This window comes from Bos grunniens, chromosome 14, assembly GCF_055505025.1.
Source record: "Bos grunniens cultivar Pamir isolate PY7600 chromosome 14, Bosgru_T2T1.0, whole genome shotgun sequence".
Taxonomy (NCBI): Eukaryota; Metazoa; Chordata; class Mammalia; order Artiodactyla; family Bovidae; genus Bos; species Bos grunniens.
The window spans coordinates 44,616,072-44,631,570 of record NC_141178.1 but is presented as its reverse complement, the minus strand read 5'-3'; the positions used below and the strand labels follow the sequence as shown (position 1 = coordinate 44,631,570).

The 15,499-nt window shown below is 39.5% G+C and overlaps 1 long non-coding RNA gene across 10 annotated transcripts in view; it reads right to left on the bottom strand.

Moving 5' to 3' along the window:
* LOC147359338 (uncharacterized) overlaps positions 1 to 15,499 on the bottom strand; it is a 307,413-nt gene that overhangs the window by 37,057 nt on the left and 254,857 nt on the right. Inside the window, exon 5 of one of the 10 annotated variants that reach the window (XR_015140725.1) lies at positions 11,407 to 13,787. The exons of the other annotated variants lie outside the window; for them this stretch is intronic. This is a non-coding gene — a long non-coding RNA (uncharacterized LOC147359338). Of the gene's footprint in view, positions 1 to 11,406; positions 13,788 to 15,499 lie in introns of those variants that run through there. 10 annotated transcript variants of the gene reach the window in all.

Here is a 15,499-nt window from a genome sequence, read left to right as displayed (position 1 = left end):
TAGGTATAAATCTAATGACACTAGTTTGACTTATTCTGAATATGTTCAAATTTCTTTATGATAAATAATTACATTGAGAGTTCTATCTCTAGAGTCTTCACCCGGGTTTGAATTCTGGCCCCAACACTTAATAAGTTGTTGTGGGTAAATCATGCCAACTTTCTCTTTCATAATCTGAAAATTGGAGCTGATAGTATTATTACTTTATAGGATTTTTGAGCTGATTAAATGAGATAGTATCAATACATGTAAAGTGATTGGGACATATTCTGGCACATGGTAAGTGTGCGATAAGTTTTAGTAATCATCATAACTATTATTATTTTCTCTAAGATTTAATATTTGAAAACTGGGAGAGAGAGAGACAGAGTCTCTCCTTCTGAGATCATTGCTTTGAGAGTAACATAAACCTGGAGCTGCTGGCAGACATTTTTCCACTGGAGGGAGCCACAGTTCAGAGGGAGACAGAGGCACTGGGTGGGCAGAGCCACTTCAGCATACTTGGAGCATCTGGGTTTAGCCATTCCTGAAGCTGGAATACCCCTGGATTTACCACTTACTGGGGCAATAATTTGGAGAAGGCAATGGCACCCCACTCCAGTACTCTTGCCTGGAATATCCCATGGACAGAGGAGCCTGGTGGGCTGCAGTCCATGGGGTCGCTAAGAGTTGGACAAGACTCAGCGACTTCACTTTCACTTTTCACTTTTCACTTTCCTGCATTGGAGAAGGAAATGGCACCCCACTCCAGTGTTCTTGCCTGGAGAATCCCAGGGATGGGGGAGCCTGGTGGGCTGCCGTCTATGGGGTCGCACAGAGTCAGACACGACTGAAGCGACTTAGCAGCAGCAGCAGGGGCAATAATTAAGTTACTTTGAGTTGGGTTTCTGACACTAGCAAATAAAATTGTTCTGGTCATTTCCATACATCCTAATATGTCTTACACAGTGTTCCACCCTTCACCTAAAGCACACTCTATTTATAGAAACTGCCGCTCCAAAAAAAAAAAAAAAACTTCCCCATTTTTTAATAAGTAAAACCCAACCGTTCAGCCTGATACTGAACATCCTTTTTCAGTCAGTTCAGTTCTCAGTCGTGTCCAACTCTCTGCGACCCCATGGACTGCAGCACGCCAGGCTTCCCTGTTCATCACCAACTCCCGGAGCCTACTCAAACTCATGTCCATCACGTTGGTGATGCCATCCCACCATCTCATCCTTTGTCATCCCTTCTGTTCCAACCTTCAATCTTTCCCAGCATCAGGGTCTTTTCCATCCTTTTTGACTTAGTCCATCCTTTTCTTTGGACTTAGTCCAAATCTACTTTTCCAGCTTTATGTTTTACTCTCCCAGACTTTTCATCTTTCTGATGGCCTGAATGGCTTCTTTCTTTACCAGGTTCTTAAATATACTATTTCTGTGCCTCTAAGCTTGGCTGCCTCTCACCTGAAATAGAACACCTTGCCTGTCCATTTAATAAGTGACTTCTCATCTTTCAAGCTCTTTTGCAAATGTTACTCTTCCCTGAAAACGTGCTTTATTAGGAACTGGAAGGACTGTCCTACCTTTTATAGGTCTTTGTTTTACTCCTTCTACAGCATGCATCACTGGTATTTTGGTATTAATATTATTGTTAGTTTAAAAATTGGGATGCTAAAAAAATTCATATGATATCATGTGTGCATGCTAAGTTGCTTCAGTTATGTCTGACTGTGATCCCATGGACTATAGCCTGACAGGCTCCTCTGTCCCTGGGGTTCTTCAGGGAAGAATACTGGAGTGGGTTGCCATTTCCTCCTTCAGGGGATCTTGCGGACCCAGGGATCAAACTGGAGTCTCCTGTGTCTCTTACATTGGCAGGTGGGCTCTTACCACCAGTGCCACCTGGGAAACCTGTATGCTATCATGGATCCCCTTACATATGGAATAACAGCCTATCACTTTTGTGTACAAAGCCTCACACCATGTGGCTCTTTTCCAGCTTCTCTGATGTCATAGAGATGATTGTCTCCCCTCAGTATGCCCCAGCCTAATAGGCCTTACTTACATTCTTCAGAAAACCCAGCTTTTCCTGCTATCGATCAGCCATTGCCATTTGCCTATGAGACTCTGCTTCCATATCTTCCTATGGTTGATCTCTGCTCATCATTTATTTACATGATTTATCTAAGGTCCTTTCTCAAAGACCTGCCCTGATAGTTCAGTTGGTAAATCCCTGGGTCAGGAAGACCCGCAGGAGAAGGGATAGGCTACCTACACCAGTATTATTGGGCTTCTCTTGTGGCTCAGCTGGTAAAGAATTGGCCTGCGATGCAGGAGACCTGTGCTTGATCCCTGGGTTAGGAAGATCCCCTGGAGAAGGGAAAGGCTACCCACTCCAGTATTCTGGCCTGGAGAATTCCATGGACCATATAGTCGCAAAGAGTCGGACATGACTGAGCGACTTTCACTTTTTCTCAAAGAGGCCTTTAAGGTCATCCTACCTAAATTAGCCCCTACCTTCACCCTGGAACCCCTATCATATTATGCTGTTATTTTCTCTGTAGAATTTTCAAGTGTCTTGCATTACTATGTTTATTTGTTTCTGCTTGGATGTCTTTTCTGCCCCTTCTCCTAACTGTACTAGATAAATAGTTCTATGATGGGCAGGATCATTTTCGTCTTGTTTAATACTGTATTTACATCATGTAGAACAGAGGCTGGCCTTCTCTGGTGGCTCAGAGGCTAAAGAATCTGCCAGCAATGCAGGAGACCTGGTTTGATCCCTGGGTCAGGAAGATCCCTTAGAGAAGGGAATGGCTACCCACTCCAGTATTCTTGCTTGGAAAATCCCATGGACAGAGGAACCTGGTGGGCTATAATCCACAGGGTTGCAAAGAGTAGGATACAACTGAGTGACTAAGTATGCATGCATCCACTGTTCTAATTTCAAATTCACATTTTACTAGAGTTCAAGCCAACCAGTCTGCATTTTCTGAGAAGTCTGGGAATTGAGCTCAACAGGTACAGTACTTGATACAAGGAAACTGCTGTGATGTACTAAAAATAGTGAAATAATGCAAGACTTAGGCCACTTGTCTTTGGGACATGTGCCTTTTGTTTATTTTTATTTTGCTATCAAAGTGGCAGATTTATGAATATATAGTTTTATGGCTTTATAGGTCTATCTTGAGTTTCATTTAATAAGGGTGTATCATGGATATACAAGGAAGCCTGAGATGCTGCAGTCCAGGGGGCCTCAAAGAGTCAGACAGAACTGAATGACTGAACTGAACTGAACTGATGGATATCAAGCTGTTGATGAAGAGCATATGCATTTAGCAGCTGATAAACCGGCTGGCTCACTTTTGGTTTCCTTTTGTTATAATCTTTGAACTGCTGGGGCATAAAACAAAAAGATTGAATGAGAGAGCTATGTGAACTTTATGGCCATGTGCTCATGAATGGAAGTAACTTGAAAAGATTAATGAGATGGGGCTCATTATAAAAACAAAATTGGTACAGACTTTGTAATAGTTCTTACTCTAAATGTTTCCCATTGAAACATCACAATTTCTCCGTTTTGTTATTCTAACTCCAAGTTGGAATTATCCTTATCATAGTTTTTCAGGTCAGTTCAGTTCAGTCGCTCAGTTGTGTCCGACTCTTTGCGACCCCATGAATCACAGCACGCCAGGCCTCCCTGTCCATCACCAACTCCTGGAGTTCACTCAGACTCACGTCCATTGAGTCAGTGATGCCATCCAGCCATCTCATCCTCTGTCATCCCCTTCTCCTCCTGCCCCCAATCCCTCCCAGCATCAGAGTCTTTTCCAATGAGTCAACTCTTCGCATCAGGTGGCCAAAGTACTGGAGTTTCAGCTTTAGCATCATTCCTTCCAAAGAAATCCCAGGGCTGATCTCCTTCAGGATGGACTGGTTGGATCTCCTTGCTGTCCAAGGGACTCTCAAGAGTCTTCTCCAACACCACAGTTCAAAAGCATCATAGTTTTTAGGGATTCATAATTTAAATTTTAATACAAGAATTGAAGCTAAAGTTATGTTCTAAAGTAGGATTTCTGTTGATGGGGAATTATCCATCTTCCCAAACTATTTAAGGCTTGCTATGAGAATTTTACTCACTGTGAAAAATATCTCTTTTTAACAATCTTTCAGTTGTGCTACCTTCATTCATAGATGTAACTGCTATTGAAACTCATACACTCTTACACCCACCCCCCATATCTTGATTTATCAGGTTGAAATATGAAGTGGTAGAAGTATACTTTCTTATTTAAAATTTCAGAGTTCTTACTTTTTGTTCAAGTTCCTTCATCATGTCCTGTAATTTCATGCTACCATTTTAAAACTTATGTCACAGATTAAAAAAAAAAATACGGAGCAAGCTAAGTTAAAGGATCATTTTCATAATAATGTGTTACCTCTGGCTAGGATGGCTGCATTTCAAAATACAAATGGTGATGGCCACAGTAATCACAAAGGATGAGTCTGAATGGGGGAAGTCAGGCACTTTTGAAGGGATGTGGGCCATTCTGTGGCTATTCAAAGCCTTAAGTTCTACTCTTAGCCACATGCTACGCCCAGGTTTCCCTTTCCAGTCTTATACTATGGTGCCTTCCTCTCCTTCTACATTTACTCTCCTGAGGAGTCAATGACATGCAGAGCTTCTTCTTTAGAGTTTTCTCTCACTTCTTTACTCCAATGAGTAGTCCGGTATTGAACTTCAGCATTTTTACTGCTCAGTTTGCTTAATGTTTGACTTGTCAATTCCATTCCTGAGGCCAACTTGATTGAGGACCCAAACTTTTCACTAATTGATTTCTTAAATGTGAAATGGAATATCTTCTGCCTTCTCAATAAATAAGGATGTAACAGCCATCAGTGATTTGGGGTCTCCAAGTGTAAATGAGGGCTCCCCAAAGGGAAAATAATACCTGGGATCCAGAAGATACTGGCACCATCCCCCTCTCTCCCCGCCCCAGTGATTGCTGGGGGTGGGGAGAGGATGTGAGAAATAAAAACAAACAAACAAACAAAAAACCAGGATGCTGGCCACAGATAGCTGAGATGCAGATGAAAGGAATGATTTCAATAATCCAGACTCTTTCATATTCCCATACATATGCAAAGAAGAGCACTAAATTCCTTAACTTGAGCTATCTGGTTTTCCTTAGTTAGTGTTAGTCCTTCGGTCCTGTTTGACTCTTTGTGACCCCATGGACTATAGCCCGCCAGGATCCTCTATCCATGGGATCCTCCAGGCAAGAAGAGTGGGTTGCCATGCCCTCCTTCAGGGGATCTTCCTGACTGAGGAATAGAACCTGGGTCTCCCGCCTTGCAGGCAGATTCTTTACCGTCTGAGCCACCCCAACTAATTAGCAGTAATCTCTTCTGTTGAAACTGTCCCCCTTTGTTACAAATGTCCATACACTTGACTCCTTCCCTTGGAGTAGTTTCTTAGGGCTACCTGAGATACTGCCTCCCGGGTTTGAAGTCCTAAACATTCCCACTGAATTAAACACTCTTTACTTTCAGGTTGTGACGTATTTTTCAGTCAACAGAAACTAAGCATAATTAGTCTCCAGTGTATCTCTACACAATTTCAATATGTGGAGTCCAAGCAGAACCCACGGCCCCAAACCTTTGGGTATGATTATTTATTTAGAGAATAAACTGAGGGAGACTTCTTAAAACAGTGAGTTCTCTGATGATTATAACTGAAATATTCGAGGTTGGGAAAAGAGCAGACATGAGCGCAGGAGAGGCAATGTAAAGGTAAAATAAAGGAAGAAGAGCCTAAAGCCACTGGGGGAGCAGTAGCAAAGGAAGCGAAGTGACGTTGTTCAGTCGTGACCCAATGGACTGTAGCCTACCAGGCTCCTCTGTCCAGGGGATTTTCCAGGCAAGAATACTGGAGTGGGTTGCCATTTCCTTCTCCGGGGATCTTCCCAACCCAGGGATCGAACCTGGGTCTCCCACATTGGAGGCAGGTGCTTTAACCTCTGAGCCACCAGCAAAGGAAGGTTGTATGCAAACATGCAGAGTCAAAAGTTCAAAATGTGTACATTTTTCAGATTGTCCAAGCACTAATGTGGCAAGTGGTGTATAGGGTTGCAATTAGCATGTAGTCATCAAAACTCTAGGATTCTACCTGTTCTGTCATCTTTTCATTGTCCATTAATCCACTGAAGCAAACAGAACACCACATTTGAACTGGATCTCTGCCAGACATTAAAAAAAAAAAAGAGGCATTTTTCCTCTTCAAGGGCTTAGAGGCCAGTTTATAAACATGAAAGCAGGGATTGATTTATTAAAGAGAAACTGGGTGATTTCCTATGTAAACTGGGGGACCAGGGAGAGGTTTAGTGATATAGGAAGAAGAAAAGAGCTCAGTGAGCCTGGAATCTTTGCCTGCCAAGTCAAGAACAATCTTAGAATAATGAGTGGATTATTGAAGGTTGGGTTTTTAAGTGTTGGATTTGGGCAAAGGGCAGATTGTAATGAACTTTTTGTTAGACTAGTGCAGTGAGAGCTTCAATACAGAGAACTATGTCAATTTAAGGAACTGTCTTTCCACCCTCACTCCTCCATTGGTAATAGGTCTGTCTCTTCTACTTTTTAAAAGACAATGGTGATAGGTAGTTTAAAAAAGATTTTTGAGAAGAGTAGTATCATCAAAATGGTGATATAGGAGACCTAGTCTCTGTCCCCTGATGAAAATCAACAATTAGCTATCCACAAATAAAAACAGCTCTGGGAGAACTGGAGAGAAATTTTAGCAACACAGAGAAATAAAAAACCCTGAGAATAACCGCATAAGAAAAAAAAAAGACAACTCCATTTTGCAACTTCATCAACTTCATCACCCCATCCTCAAAATCAGAATTGCTCAGCAGAAGGAAGGAATTTCCCAGCTAGAATGACTTTCCCTCACCAGGAAAGTAAGAAAGAAGTACTGCACAAAGGTCTCATTTTGGTTCACCCCACCCAGACCAGCAAAGTTGAGATATAGAGAGTTAGGAACAAGGAAGAAAAGCAGGGGCTACCAAAAGCACTTGTACAGTGGGAGGGATCACGGTTCACAGTGACTTGCTCTGCAGACAACCCTAGCAGATTTCACCAGCTCAGGCTGATTTTTGGTTATGCTGGGCTTTCACTGTCGCTCAGGTGGGCTTTTCTCTAGTTGTGGCACGTACGGCTACTCTCTAGTTGCTGTGTGTGGGCTTCTCATTGCAATGGTTTCTCTTGCTATGGAGCATAGGCTGTAGGTGCATGGGCTTCAGCATTTGTGGCTCGTGGGCTCAGGAGTTGCATTTCTCGGGCTCTGGAGCACAGGCTCAATAGTTGTGGTGCATGGACTTAGTTGCTCCGCAGCATGTTGGATCCTCCTACATTAGGTATGAAACCCATGGGTCCTGCATTGGAAGGCGGATTCTTCATCACTGAGCCACCAGGGAAGCTCCACTTCTTGCATTCTTGAGTTTATAGCCAAGATTTTTATCAAACATACACACACACACTTAAGCATATCGATACCCTTTCCCTCTCTGCTGACACAAGGTTATTTTCACCTTTAATTGAAGATATATTAAGCATAGATACAGCATGTGGCATTTAGCACAGTCTGGTCTTTGAATAAAACTGCCAGAAAATCTCTTGAGATGAGGGATGAAATCTACACGAGAACTCGGGGTTGGCAGTACTCATTGAACTTCTCCTTTGAGTTCTAGGGTATTACAAGTCCAGAAGAAGTTTCTAGTAAGCCAATACTAACAGCTGTGATCAGTTAATGGGTAAAAATTGAAAAGAAGAATTAGAGAATGGTGATTATACAACTAAATAACTTCAGACTTGAATTTTGGTCACATTTATTTCAATTAAAGATCTGTATAATTTCCAGCTCTACACAGTGTGAGAAAAACTCAGCCAAAACTGAAGGGAAAAAAACCCCAAGAAACAAAACATATGTTGGGTTATGATTTTGCATGAACTATTTTGAAGTTAAAAGTGCTAAATGATATATTTTAGATGAGTGGCATTTCTTCTTTAAGACTTGAAGTAGAAAAATACTTAAATTAGATTGCAAATTAAATTAGTGTTAAGGACTAGAAATATTTGAGAATATCCTTAAGGGATAAATGCATATTCCATTTCCCCTGTTTTTTTTTTTTTTTAATTTTATTTTATTTTTAAACTTTACATAATTGTATTAGTTTTGCCAAATATCAAAATGAATCCGCCACAGGCATACATGTGTTCCCCATCCTGAACCCTCCTCCCTCCTCCCTCCCCACACCATCCCTCTGGGTTGTCCCAGTGCACCAGCCCCAAGCATCCAGTATTGCGCATCGAACCTGGACTGGCAACTCGTTTCTTACATGATATTCTACATGTTTCAATGTCACTCTCCCAAATCTTCCCACCCTCTCCCTCTCCCACGGAGTCCATAAGACTGAAGGCTTCTACTGATTACTCTTATCAGAAAGCATAATTTGCCATTTCTAGTCAAGGAATAATAAAATGATTAGTTTGCTTCTGTGGTTCTAGATTTCCAGAGAACTGACATATTTTGACAAATTTCCCTATTGTGTCATAAGAAAATTTATCTCCCTTGTTTTCCTTTGTGTATTTTGGGATATCAAGTTCAATGCATTTTGGGGTGTCAAAGTCAATACACACGTCTTTTGGGGATCTACATTAAGTTGCAATGAATCATAGAATCATAAGGTTGAAAGGGTATCTAAAGGTAATTTGATCCTATCCTTAACTTCCAGGCAAGATTTAAGAATCATGCTTTACACTGTTTATAAAATCTGAAAGAAGAAAATAAAATAATCTAGAATAGATGATTTTGAAATATTTACCATAAATTGTTATTGTTGAATCTCTTATAACCTTTTTTTTATAATCAATATTAATAAATAAAAAATAGGTGAGGTTGTTTGACTTCCTTTGCGAACTAAGTCTTTAAGAGTTAACATATTAGCTTGGGTACTTCTTAGCAGTCCATTTAGCAAGACAATCTCCTAGTGTCTTCTGCTAAAGCCAGTACTAACTGCCTAGAAACTATATTATCATTGCTGTAGTTGAATAGTCCACATTCTTATCTCTATATAGTCAGTTTTCCTTTAGATAGTTTATAATTTCTCCTAGGTACTGATCCTATACAAACATGCTAATTTACACTATTTTAAAAAAAGACTAACAAAACTTTCTCCATCATTCCAGTTACCTCTTTAATATTTTCATTTTCTCTAAAAGAGAAATTGATTGAGAAGAGTAACTAAGGACATATACCATTTGCTATAACCCATAGAAACTGCACATTATACAAGTAGATCTATATAGACTACAAGATACTTTATAGTCACTACAGTTTAAGAAGATACCAAATCAGATACTATTCTGAATCAAAGACAGTCCTGAGTGTCAGTCTTTTCAGTGTGACATTTCAACATGAGTACCACATTCAGTTATGTTGAATGAAACAGAGGTATTAAGAACAATTTTAAAAGCAACTTTTATTCATTACCCTTTAGAGGAAAGATGCTAGTCTTTAGATTCAAAAGAACTTTAAATTTCTAATCAATTTGTTCCCCAAAAATGTCAAAAACCCATCTGACTTGAACGACTGAAATAAGCCCCCTGCCGGTCCAACCCTGGATATGTCCATTACTGTAAGAAGACTGTGACCCAAGTTGTGGATTAAGACAGATGATTGCAACACCAATGTACTGGAGACTTTCAAAGAAGTAATTTCTTCTTCTTTTTTTTAATGCTTTGATATGTAAATAACATGAAAAATAGCCCTCACTTTTTTTCTAGGGTACTTCCTAGGGTAACAGAGAAATAATAAGACAATGGAAAAAAAACAATCAATTTTTCCCCTCTATTGTGATGCATTTCTTGGCAGCTGGTAGAGTCCAGGGATCTGGAATTTGTAATGTAGAAATGCTGAACTATCTGTAATGGGTGCTTCATGCCAGAGAGCATGAAGTATCTACTTTTTCAGACCCCAAAGCATCATTTGATAGAATTTATTCTGAGGAAACGTCTCTTAGAAAGAGTTTAGCTTGTTATATAAAATCTCCTGAAAATTGACATTAGAGTACCTGCTTTATAGATGAGAGTTATAGCCTCATTAAAAACTTATCTACATCTGGAATAATTCTCACTGAAAACTAACAGAAGACTGGCAGAAATCCTTCCTACAACCAAGGCTGTAGGAAGGATTCACATGGAATCAGGTAGGAAGGGAAGAGAAACAATCAGTTCAGGACCTATGCCCCTAGGAGGGGACTCAGGCAAAAAGGGACATTACGTGGGCAGAGATCCTCCTTGGGGACTGAGCAGTTCAAGTCACATATGGGGTGCCCCAGCCCTGGAGTCCTACATAGGGAATATAGGCCCTTTTGACTGATTGGAGGGCGTGTGGGACTAACAGGAGGGCTGTGGAAAGCCTGGCCTCTGCTTGTGAGGCACACATGCATGCTTGCTTGCACCTGAAGCAGGGCGAGAAGGTGGATTGAAAACCATAGGAGTGGCTGGTTGGCTTTTTTGTGTCTGCTCCAGTGCCTGCCCCAAGCTGAACCAAGCAAATTCAGCCCTACTTGAGAGCTTGTCTGTGAGACACAGAGGCATCTCAGACCTGAAATGTCATCCAAGCAGGGTGGGGACTGCCATCACTGGCACTTACACAGGCAGTACATCAGAAGCAGATCTCTGTCCACAGCTGGAAAACCACAGCCTAGGCCCCAACACATGCCTAGTGCTCACACCAGCCCCTTTTATTCCAGCACTGCTCTCCTCTGGGGCAAGGATGCTGGTCTGGGAGAGGGAGAGCACACATTTAAAGGGAAGCCCCAGCTCACACCTGGCTGCAGCCCCAGACTCTCCATTTTTAGCACCATCTCCTACCAAGGTGATAGTTGCCAGTACACCCTGAGAAAGACCTGACTTGTGTTTATATCATATCCAGGTCTCCCACCAAAGCCACTGGACATCTGTAGACTGTATAGAGACACTCCCACATAAGGACATCCCTTTAAGACCACAAGAGGTAACTGCTTACCATAGAGATAGTGAAAGTTAAGCAAAATGAAGACAGAAGGATTTGTCTCAATTGAAAGAGCAAGAGGAAAAACCTTAAAAAATAAATAATGAAACAGAAATCATTTATCAGACAAAGACATTACAGGAAAGAAGCTTATAGGCAAATGTCTCTGATGAATATAAATGCAAAAATCCTTAACAAAATATTAGCAAGCCAAATTCAACAATGTATAAAAAGAATCATACATCATGATCAAGTGGGATTTATTCCAAGTATGCAAGGATTTTTCAATATCCAGAAATCAATCAATATATATGCCACATTAACAAAAGCAAGAGTAAAAATTATATAATCTTGATAGAAAATACATAGTTTTTATTCATTCAGGATGAAAGCTATCATGATAATTGATATTAGAGGGAACATACCTCAATGAAACAAAGGCCATTTATGATACAGCTAACATCATATTCAATGGTGAAAACCTGAATGTCTTTCCTCTAAAATTAAGGAAAAGGCAAGGCGGCTGACTTTCACCATTTCTATTTAACATCATATTAGAAGTCCTAATCAGCAATCAAGAAGAAAAGGAGCAAAAGGCATTCTTTTGGAAGGGAAGATTGTAAGGCAAGAAGTAAAACTGTTACTATTTGCAGATGATGTGATATTCTATATAGAAAATCCTAAAGCCTGCACCAAAAAACTACTGGAATAGATAAATTCAGTTAAGATGCAGGATATAATATTAATATACAGAAATCTGTTGCATTTCTATTCCTTAATAGCAAACTATTGGAAAGAGAAACAAGAAGACAATCATGTTTAAAATTGTATCAAAAAGAAGAAAATACCTAGGAATAAAATTAAGGAGGTGAAAAACTGGCTGAAATCTATAAAAGATTAATGAAGAAATTTTAAAATGATACAAAGAAATGAAACAATATTCTGTGTTCTTGGACTGGGAGAATTTTGTTAAAATGTCCATACTACTCAAAGCAATTCAGAAATTCAATGCAATCCCTATCAAAATACCCATGACATTTTCCACAAAACTAGAACTCATAATAGTAAACTTAACATGGAACCACAAAAGATGCCAAATTGCCAAAATGATCCTGAGAAAAAAGAACAAAGCTGGAGGTATCATGTTCCCTGAATTCAGACTATACCACAAAGCTACAGTAATCAAAACAGCACAGTACTGGCACAAAAAAGACACATAGCCCAGAGGGACTGATTAGGAAGCCCAGAAGTAAACCCGTATCCTTATGGTCAATTAATTCACAGAGGAGTCAAGAATATACAATGGAGAAAAGACAGTCCCATCAATCCGTTATACTGGGAAACTGGATAGCTACATGTAAAGAATGAAATTAGAATATTTCCTCACATCATATATTAAAGACCTAAATGTAAAACCTGAAACCATAAAACTTCTAGAGGAGAACACAGGCAAAATACTCTATGAAACAGATCATTGCAGTACTTTTTTTTGGGATCTGTTTCTTAAGGCAAAATAAATAAAAGCAAAAATGAAAAGCAACCTAGTGAATGGGAGAAAATATTTGCAAATAATGTGACCAAAAATAGGCAGATATGAATAAACATTTCTCCAGAGAAGACATACAGATGGTGAATAGGTACAATAAAATATGTTCAACATCAGTAATCATCAAAGAAATGCAAATCAAAATCATAATGAGATATCACCTGACACCTGTCAGAATGGTTATCGTCAAAAAGATCACAAATAACAAATGTTGGCAAAGATGTAAGAAAATGGAATCCTCATACACTGTTGGTACAAATTATAGCCACTATGGAAGACTGCAAGGAGGTTCTTTGAAAAACTAAAAATAGGACTACCATCAGTTCATTTCAGTTCAGTTTAGTTCAGTCACTCAGTTGTGTCCGACTCTTTGTGAACCCATGGACTGCAGCATGCCAGGCTTCCCTGTCCATCACCAACTCCCAGAGTTTACCCAAACTAATGTCCATTGAGTTGGTGATGCCATCCAGCCATCTCATCCTCTGTCGTCCCTTTTTCCTCCTGACTTCAATCTTTCTCAGCATCAGAGTCTTTTCAAATGAGTCAGTTCTTTGCATCAGGTGGCCAAAGTATTGGAGTTTCAGCTTCAGCATCAGTCATTCCAATGACTATTCAGGACTGATTTCCTTTAGGATTGACCAGTAGGATGTCCTTGCGATCCAAGGGACTCTCAAGAGTCTTCTTTAATACCACAGTTCAAAAGCATCAATTCTTTGGCACTCAGCTCTCTTAATAGTCCAACTCTCACATCCATACATGACCACTGGAAAAACCACAGCCTTGACTAGAGGGACCTTTGTTGGCAAAGTAATGTCTCTGCTTTTTAATATGCTGTCTAGTTTGGTCATAACTTTCCTTCCAAGGAGCAAGCGTCTTTTAATTTTATGGCTGCAGTCACCATCTGCAGTGGTTTTGGAGCCCCCAAAAATAAAGTCTGTCACTGTTTCCCCATCTATTTGCCATGAAGTGTTGGAACCAGATGCCGTGATCTTAGTTTTCTGAATGTTGAGCTTTAAGCCAACTTTTTCACCCTCCGCTTTCACTTTCATCAAGAGGCTCTTTAGTTCTTCTTCGCTTTCTGCCATAAGGGTGGTGTCATCTGCATATCTGAGGTTATTGATATTTCTCCCAGGAATCTTGATTCCAGTTTGTGCTTCATCCAATCCAACATTTTTTATGATGTAATCTGCATAAAAGTTAAATAAGCAGGGTGACAATATACAGCCTTGATGTACTCCTTTCCCAATTTGGAACCAGTCTGTTGTTCCATGTCCAGTTCTAACTGCTGCTTCTTGACCTGCATGCAGATTTCTCAGGAGGCAGGTCAGGCAGTCTGGTATTCCCATCTCTTTAAGAATTTTCCGCTAAGGACTACCATATGATCTAGTAATCCCACTCTGGGTATATATCCAAAGAACATGAAAACACTAATTTGAAAAGACACATGTATTCCATTGCTCACTGAAGTATTATTTAAAATAGCCAAGATATGGAAACAATCTAAGCGCCCATCAACATATGAAGGGATAAAAAATGTATGTATACATATACACACAATATATATTGTTATTATTCAGTTACTAAGTCATGTCTGACTCTCTTGTGATCCCATAGACTGTAGCCCACCAGGCTCCTCTGTCTTGGATTTCCCAGGCAAGAATACTGGAGTGGGTTGCCATTTCCTTCTCATGGGGCTCTTCTTGACCCAGGGCTGGAACTTGAGTCTCCTGCATTGGCAGGCAGATTCTTTACCACTGAGCCACCAGGGAAGCCCACAATCCACAAAAAGAACTAAATTCTGTCATTTGCAACAATATGGATGGACCTAGAGAGTATTAACCTTAGAGAAATGACAAAGATAAATATTTTGTGTTATAACTTTTAAGTGGAATCTAAAAAATAAAACAAATGAGTGTACATAACAGCAAAACTCAGAATCACAGATACAGAGAGCAAACTAGTGATTACTAGTGGAGAGAGGGAAGGAGGAAGAGGTAAGACTGGGGTATGGGATTAAGAGATACAAACTACTATGTATAAGATGGATAAGCAACAAGGATATGTTGTACAGCACAGGGAAATATAGTCTTTATTTGTAATGACTTTAAATGGAATATAATCTATAAAAATATTGGATCACTATGTTGTACACTTGAAACTAATTTAACATTGTAAATTAATTATACTTCAATTAAAAAGATCAAAGTAAAATCCTGTATTTTCTAAGTTACAATTTTAGAAAAGCTTTAAAATTTCTCTTTTGGTTAAAAAATGAAGAAGAAAGGTAATGTAAACTGAGCAACTATTCTGTGTCAGGCTCACATAAATAAAATGTAGTATATTTGTATAATGGAACATTATTCATTCATAAAATGGAATGAAGTACTATATATACTATAACATGGATTATGCTTGAAAGCATTATGTTAAGTGAAAGAAACCAGACACAAAAGACCACGTATTAAATGATTCCATTTGTATGAAATGCCAAGAATAGGCAAATCCATAGATACAGAAAGTAGGTTAGTAATAGTAAGAAGCTGGGGGGAGGGGGAGTAGGGAGTGACGACTAATGAGTACTGGGATTTGGGGGAAATAATAGAAAATTTCTGCAATTAGTGGTGATGACAGTGTAAACTTGCGAACATACTAACAACCACTGAATTCTACACTTATAAATGTGAATACAACTTTTCTACGTGGGTCTTCTTTCACACTACTAAATAAATTAGCTGGAATGGAAAAAGATTGGGCCAGAAAGGAGCTATGTCTTTAAGAATTTAAATATCCCTTATAGGTGATTAAGGAATAAATTAATAATTTAAATACATGCTAGACTAAGATAGTTATCATGAGGGTAAAACACACCAACATTTTATAAAACCATTTTTGCCTTGT